This window comes from Salarias fasciatus, chromosome 7 (assembly GCF_902148845.1).
Source record: "Salarias fasciatus chromosome 7, fSalaFa1.1, whole genome shotgun sequence".
Lineage (NCBI taxonomy): Eukaryota > Metazoa > Chordata > Actinopteri > Blenniiformes > Blenniidae > Salarias > Salarias fasciatus.
In genome coordinates, this window is record NC_043751.1 from 5,205,862 (window position 1) to 5,213,365 (window position 7,504).

The 7,504-nt window shown below is 41.7% G+C and overlaps 1 protein-coding gene across 1 annotated transcript in view; it reads right to left on the reverse strand.

Moving 5' to 3' along the window:
- The window catches only part of LOC115392107 (leucine-rich repeat and immunoglobulin-like domain-containing nogo receptor-interacting protein 1), a 160,060-nt gene extending 153,059 nt beyond the window's left edge, over nt 1-7,001 (reverse strand). Inside the window, 1 exon segment of the mRNA XM_030096635.1 lies at nt 6,681-7,001. The gene's annotated coding sequence lies outside the window, so the exon portion shown is untranslated.
- Between the last annotated feature and the right edge of the window lie 503 nt (nt 7,002-7,504).

Below are 7,504 nucleotides of genomic sequence, written 5' to 3' on the forward strand. Positions count from 1 at the left end.
ATGAGCCTCAGTAAAGATTTGGATTATGGCTCATCCTGATCACCTTCATGAGCACTTGCTTCCTTGAGAGGCAGTGGGTTTAATCATTTTTCCCTGGAACATAATGTGGGGAACCTTCGGACTTCGTCCACAAGCACTAATTCTTTAAAGTTCCCTACCATGATAAACTGTTGTCTCTGGACTCCTTCCTTCCAGAAGGCTTGTTTTTCAGCAGTGCCAGGACTGCCCACATGTACCATCGAGATGTATGTATGAGTCACTCACAGTCACACCTACAGGCAACTTAAAAATCACAAATTATTTATAAATGCATGTTTTTTGAAGAAAAAATATCACAAATACACATGGAGAATATCCAAACTCTAAGCAGAACTGGGCCAAACTTGTACTTGTAGTTCGAATATTGTCACTGCGAGGCTTCTCCTTGATAACTTCTGTATCATCTAATACTTAAATCGTGACACCTCCACCAAATTGTTGCCTCTCAAAATATTTTTTGGGGGATGGATTAACAAATGTTTTGCCTAAGGTTTGACTTTTGGTTTTAAAACAGAAACCATTGAGATAAATTTGTTATGGTTGGCTTCGCCTCAATTTTTTGTTACTCTCCTGCACCTAAAATGGGGACACAAGGGCCATTTGATGATTGGTACATAATCCTTTCATCACTTCATTTGTTAAAAATGCTGCATTGGAGTAAATCTTTCAAAGACAGCCGTGCTAAACAGTGAACTAAAATTTATGAGTTAACAGAAGAGTTTATTAGATTGATTGATCTTTTGTCATCAGGTAAACCAACAATATTGAGGAAACATTCAGTTGATCTTCTGTTGAGACAAAAAAAAAAAAAAAAAAAAATCTCAAGAAAAAAACCAAACCAATTCTTTTGAGAAACAATTTCACGGGGGAAAAACAAAACAAAAAACTGTTCAATTGCAGAGATTCTCACATCATGATCTCCTATTGTGAAGGCCAAGCAGTAGATCCCAATTAAAGATAAAAGTAATTCCTGAAATATTTTCAATTGACACCATTTAGATTCGCCCAGCAAGTCAGGAAAAAAAAAGAAGAAGAAAGGAAGAGGCAGAGGAACTGAACAAATATTGCTCCCTCAGCTTTCATGAACAACTGCAGAGTAATGTCCTTCACCCCCAGCTGCCGCAGACTACGATTGTATCTGACAAATCCCAAAAGTGCGCCCAGTTTGAAAGTATAACTGTGGAGAGGGTTGTTACAAGAACAGCAAAACCTCATGCTGTCAACAGAATGGTATTTTCTCTAAAAATAGTACAATACACAACACACAAGTCTGTGGAAAATGATACATAAAGGAAATAATGGTAGCTGATGCCGAAACTAGGTCAATTCAATCATTTCAGTTAAACAGTGCATTTTTTTCAATTCAAACTATCATCAACTTCTTCAGTTGGAGCTAATTATTTTTGTGAGTAGATGTTAACTTGATCATATTTTGTCAGACATGAAAAGCCGCACAACACATTTCTATTGTCCAGAAAAGAGTAAAAAAGTCATTTTTGAACAATATTCAAGTCTATTTGTAGGCACAGAGGTATGGAATGTTTAAATTGTACTTTTTTATTCTTGGAATAATTTGTGAAAAACAAAAATAAAACAATAGACAGGCTGTCTCATGACAATCCACTGTGAAGGTGTTCCTCAGGGCTATGCTGTTGGTCCTCCTTTATTTTGAGTTCGATGCTCAAAGACTGTTATTCTGTTTTTGTGGAGTGTGCCAATGTCTCAGTTACTGTCCAGATACATACCCAGATCGATTTTGCAGTATTTATTTTTAAAGAAAACATGAAGCGCTGTCTCATATCACTGATGCATCACCGAAAGTCCATCACTGTTATTTAACTTCCATTGAAAACAATCATTAAAAAGAACAACTACACTTCAACTGTAAATTTTATTAACCTAATACAGAACAATGTGCAACAAAGATATAATTAGAAATATACACACACTACTTTTCAACATACCTTCATAGTCAGTCATGTGTTCCCAAGTTTCCCTGACAAGCTTTCGATGAAAGGAAGATAAACTTCATGAGAGAGTTGAGTTTCACATTGTGTCTTGCAGATGTAGGTTGATGTTTTAATTTGCAAGAATACATTATATGATTAATTTGCTCACTAAGAACATAGGAGCACTCATCTCCAGCAGTGACATATAAGACATGAGTGGAAAATTGTGAAAGTTCTAAAAACTTTAGGGACATTAAAGGTAATTTGCATACCTTTTTCTAATTACTCTGAGGCATTGCAGCCCCTAAGATAGCCAAGTATAATAAAGCTTTATTGAATTTTTTTATTTAAATTAGTGTACTTTTAAACATCCCAGTGAGAGTTTCACATTTATGGATAAAACCTTCAATATGCCATGGATTGATCAGGAAAACGGAAGAACACTGGCACATAGCTGGTCTGATGAAAAAAAAAAAACAAAAAACATTTTCCGCATCTTCACCGTGGTAAATTATGCTGGACTGACCGGAGAATAACACACAGGGGTGAGGAGCTCAGTTCCAGAGAACTTCGCAGTGCTGGCCCACCACTACGGACGCCATTAGCTGTGAATTGCTGTATCTAATTTGCCAACTTCATTTCATGCATCATGGTAAATCATAAAACCACATCGTTGGTAATAACCATTATTTGCTATAATGGCCTTCGATATAACTGCCTTGGAAGTTGAGGGAAGAGAGAGAAAGAGAGAGTTGTTAATTTCTCATTTGGTGATGAGGCAGTGTCAGTGCTTCCTGGCTGTGGGTGGAGAAGCCTTCGTGGACAGTCTGACTCACTCTTGGATGCAAGTCAGCCAATGCATGACAAGTTTATGCTGCAGCCCAGTAGGGTAAAAATGACTCCCACTAAGCCACATTAAGGTGCATCACTGTCTGTCTGTCTGCGCGTCTGTGTGTGTGTGTGTGTGTCTGGGTATTTAGCACTGTTATGGGGACCTGAACCCGTTAACTTTGTATTATCAGGACTAGTGATCTCAATTATTTGAACTGCTAAGCAAAACCTTTAGATGACATTAGGTTAAGGTTGGAGAATGATTCAAATAGTTGGTTGAAGTTTGAAATAGGTTGGCAACAAAATTCATGGAAATCAACGCAATGTCTCCCAGAATGTATTTGTATGTTTATGCCTCCTTTTTTGGTCTGCCTTCTTGCACTTATGTCTCAGTGGGGCCTGTAAGACTTGCAGGATCTGATACGTACAGTATCCTGTGTTCCAAAATCCTTCTGCAGGATTTCAAGAGTGAACGTGTAGTTTTTACAGAGAGAGCTGCATTTGGGTGAACGTTATAGGAAGAGAAGTGGAGGACACTTCATGTAAAAGGTGAAAGAGGCAAAATTGACATGTAAAAGGGGGATTTCTTAACGTCACACAGTGACGGCTGTGCCTGCAAGACGAGTAAAATAGCGCTGTTGATTGAGTGCATGTAATAATAATCCCTCATAGTGTGGGATTTTGTTCTGGGAGGGTGGAGGCGTCTTGAGTGGAGAAGTTTTGAGTTACCCTCATACATATATATTATTTCATATCACAGATAATACTGGGATCTGTTTTAATGCCTGCAGTGGCAGTGGAGCCCTGGCGATGAGACAAGCAGATGTTTGATTGGAAGTTTACAGCAACTTTCGACCCTCCCAGCTTCTATAGTGAAAGTTTGTCTCTGAATATCGATGTGTTAAATGTAGAGAAGTAATTTCCCCAAGGAGATCAATAAAGAATATTGTTTTTCTTTCTTTAAACACTGTAAACCTTTTTCCGATTGCACCATGCTTTTAACTTTCTGCAAAAGACAGTTCAGCTTTTAGAAAACAAAGCAATATTCTGGTGCTGAGAGGAATTTCCTCATCTGGCAACTGTGACTTATTTGTTGATTTTATTATGTTTTCCATGTTGTAGCCCTTAATAATTCTTACAATATTTTTCAAATCTCTGCTGTTGCTCTTTTTTCCTGCAGCTCTGCCTTTGTGACAGATCATCTCCCGCATTGCATTATTCTGTCTTTTCTTTCTTTCTTTTTAAACCAAGTTCATATTTACTAACTCCATTGAATTACATTTTATTCTGCGCTTTTGGGGCTCAGAGTTTCTTCCAGTCACCCTATAGTGAACACAAGCAAACAAACATGGAAACAACACAATTTCCAATAGCTCATTCCTGTGTAAAGAGGGTATGAGGCATGAAAAACTCTCATTTAAATACTTAATTCTATTACTTTGTTTATCATCTATCAGCATGTGATGTAGCCTATAGCAGTATTTTTAGTTGATCCCATACAAAACACATGCAAGCTGTGTGTGAGAAAGCATTTTACCATCCTAATGGTAGATCTTAATAAATGAAACCCTCATGAAGCCTAGGGTTAAAGGTTAATGTTTCTTTTAAACAAGTAGGAGGTGTAAGTGAAGGCTCATCTGTCTATTTTTATATATTTGTGGGGGCTTCAAAATGAAGGGAACAATGCTGGTCGACATGTTTGTCAGGATCAGTTTAGATTTTACAGGCTGAGGCTCCACATGGGTCATCTGTCCATGAGACTCACCTTTGTTAACATTGATCACATACTGTTGTCTGGTTACTTCATGGTTAGGTGTGGCTTTGTTCTCCCAAACTTTACACATGACTGAATGCACTCTGGCTTTGTGTCACAGTAAGGAGAAGAGAGGAGCTCCTCCTCAGACACGTCTCAGCAGGGCCAAGCTGTGATTTAGTGCTCGGTTATGGGACACGATTGGGCTCGCAACAAGGCAAGTGGATGTGCGAGTTCAGCTGAGTTGGAAAAAAAGACAAGCACGTCTTTAAAAGTCATTAAATAAACTAATTAATTTCCAGAATACCTCTCTGGTTCATCATACTATGAATCAGCTTGGATGTTAACAGGGAGTTATCTTGGGATATCCTCTTCATCCACACTAAAACCCTCATAACAGCCCCACTTAGTGAAAACCAAATGCATGTTCTTTGTTTTAAAGCCGATCTGTACTGTTTTTCAAGCCACTAAATGGAGAAAACCAGAGTCTCAGTCTGCCTGTGTGTGAACTGCCGCAATGAGAAGCTCCACCAACTGAGAGCCAGCGATTTGCACCTGCGTTTCAATATGCAGCGCTATCAGTCAACCTCGGCTAAGTGCTGAGGAGCGATTATAAATGAGACTGAAGCAGAAGGTCTACCCAAGGTGGGGTAATTTGATTTATCTTTTATTATTTTCCTCCATCCTCTGGTGTTATCGTGGTTTCTTCTCTGTAATGGGAAACGTGATAAATATTGATGTCTTTTACAGGAAATGCAGCCATGCATAGGAAAGATGCCGGTTCGGGCCTATCCATCTATCTTTGGAAAGCATAAGCTTTGTGTTTTTGTGTTTGCATGTGTGCAACCTCACCAAAAAAACAAAAAAACAAAAACCCAGACCGTGACAATTCAGGACCCCCTGAAGAGATCTGCCCTGCCCATATAAGCACACACCCACCCTTTCTCAGTCCCTCTGTCTCCGTCCTCTCTCTTATTTGTTCTTTCTCTTCTCCCCACAGCACCCCCCCCCCCCCCCCCCCCCCCCGCCTCAGATACTGAGATCTCTCATCTGCTCTCTCTCCTCTCAGTAGAGTTCATGAAGACAAGAGAGAGAGAGATGAAGAGAGAATAACAAGACAGACGTAAAAAAATAAAGAAGAAACGGAGAGGAGACAGAAATAGCGGCATCAGCCTCGTTCGTGCCTCTAAGTGACAGAGTGTGAGGGAAGAAGAGTGTAACAAACAGCAGATGGATCAGTTTGTGATAACTGTTCCATATTGAACTCAATCTATTAGAAATGACTGAAATGGACTGATTAATAATTGAGGAGAATGTTCAAATTAGTCTCCGGTGATGATCTGCAAAGTGAAAGCTGCCGTCGAAAGGCCTCATCAGGTTACCAGGCGAAGCGGCATGGTGGGAAAACTGCAACTCTGCACCCTAAATAAAGCCGAGGGTGTTTCTATGAGAGGACTTGTAAGTAGGCAGGCTAGCAAGAGGGAGTCTAAGTCCCTCCTTGTCGCATCACACCTACACACACACTTACACTCACACACACACACACACACACACACACACACACCTACACACACACTCACACACACACACACTCTTCTCCTCCCAGCGGGCAGCACACACATGGAAATGCATCTCCGTATGTTTAATCCTCATCGCCTCCTCAGAGGAAGCTGCTTCCTGACTACAGCTGCCCACCAGCCACCAGAACTAATGCCAGCACTCACAGGTAGACCATGCAAACTTGGGACTGGAACTGGAAATAACAGCAGATCAATAGCCAGTATCGAGTGAGACATTTTTTGTCCCCTTCTCTTCTCTTCTCTTCTCTCTGACAGCAGGAGCACCGCCGCCGGTGTCGGCACACATCTCTGTTCCCTGCTCCTTTCCCATTGCACAATCACTCCGGCTCCCGCACTCCCCATCCTCATTTCCACCCTCTCTCCGTGTCCTAAATAGCTCGCTATGCTTCATTCCACCGCTTGCCAGATTCCATAATGTGTACAGCCCCGCGCCTGTCAATATCTTATGAGAAGTAAATCAGTTCGGAAGTGCAATGAAGAGATGAAGGGGGCAGAGACGCAGTCAGAGAGTGACAGGGATGTCCTTACCTAGAGCTTTAACGAAGGGAATCTTGAAATTGCCTGCTTCATTCCACTGTGGTTGCTCATTAAATCCAATATACTGGAGAAAGGGTTGAAGATTCCATCGAGATGCTGCCCCAAGAGGAGGGAAATGAGACGCTTCTAACGGAGGGATTTTTGGAGTGATGCTGAAGAAATGTGGCAAATATGCATGAGCAGAAGGATCTGATATCCAAGTCCAGAGCACTTCATGAGTCCTTCCCGTCAGCTGCGAAGCCACACGTGTATACACACTGACACGCGCCGTTCACACCGAGCGGCGCACGCATGCATGCACACACACACACACGCACGCACGCACACACACGCGCACGAGGGAGGGTGTATCCTGTGTTAGTCGCGGCGAGGCTGAGGGAGAGGCGAGGAGAGGAGGGATGGAGACGGACAGAAAGAGAGAATCGGTGGAATCTGGAGAGGGGTAAGGTGGAGGGAGGAGCCGCAGTGTGCGATGAGAGACTGAGAGAGAGGAGGGGAGGGGAGGGGAGGAGAGGCTCTCAACAGTCCTCATTTCTTCCCTCAGTCTGAGTCGCTGTGCGAGTTGCTCACATGTAACAGTGGGAGGTAATTAAATTATTTTGCCATATTTCCCGGCTTGAGAGTACATGCAGCTGATGCTAAATGGCGGGATGAAAGTGAAAAGAGCGGGAAAACAGCCAATGGTGCGCAATATGGAGATGCACAGCTGGGACACATGGCCGAGTGAGAGGAGAAAGGAACCGATAATACTGAAATATCACGCTGTAGATGGACAGTTAAATAAACAGCATTCAACCTGAATCCCGACTCACAAT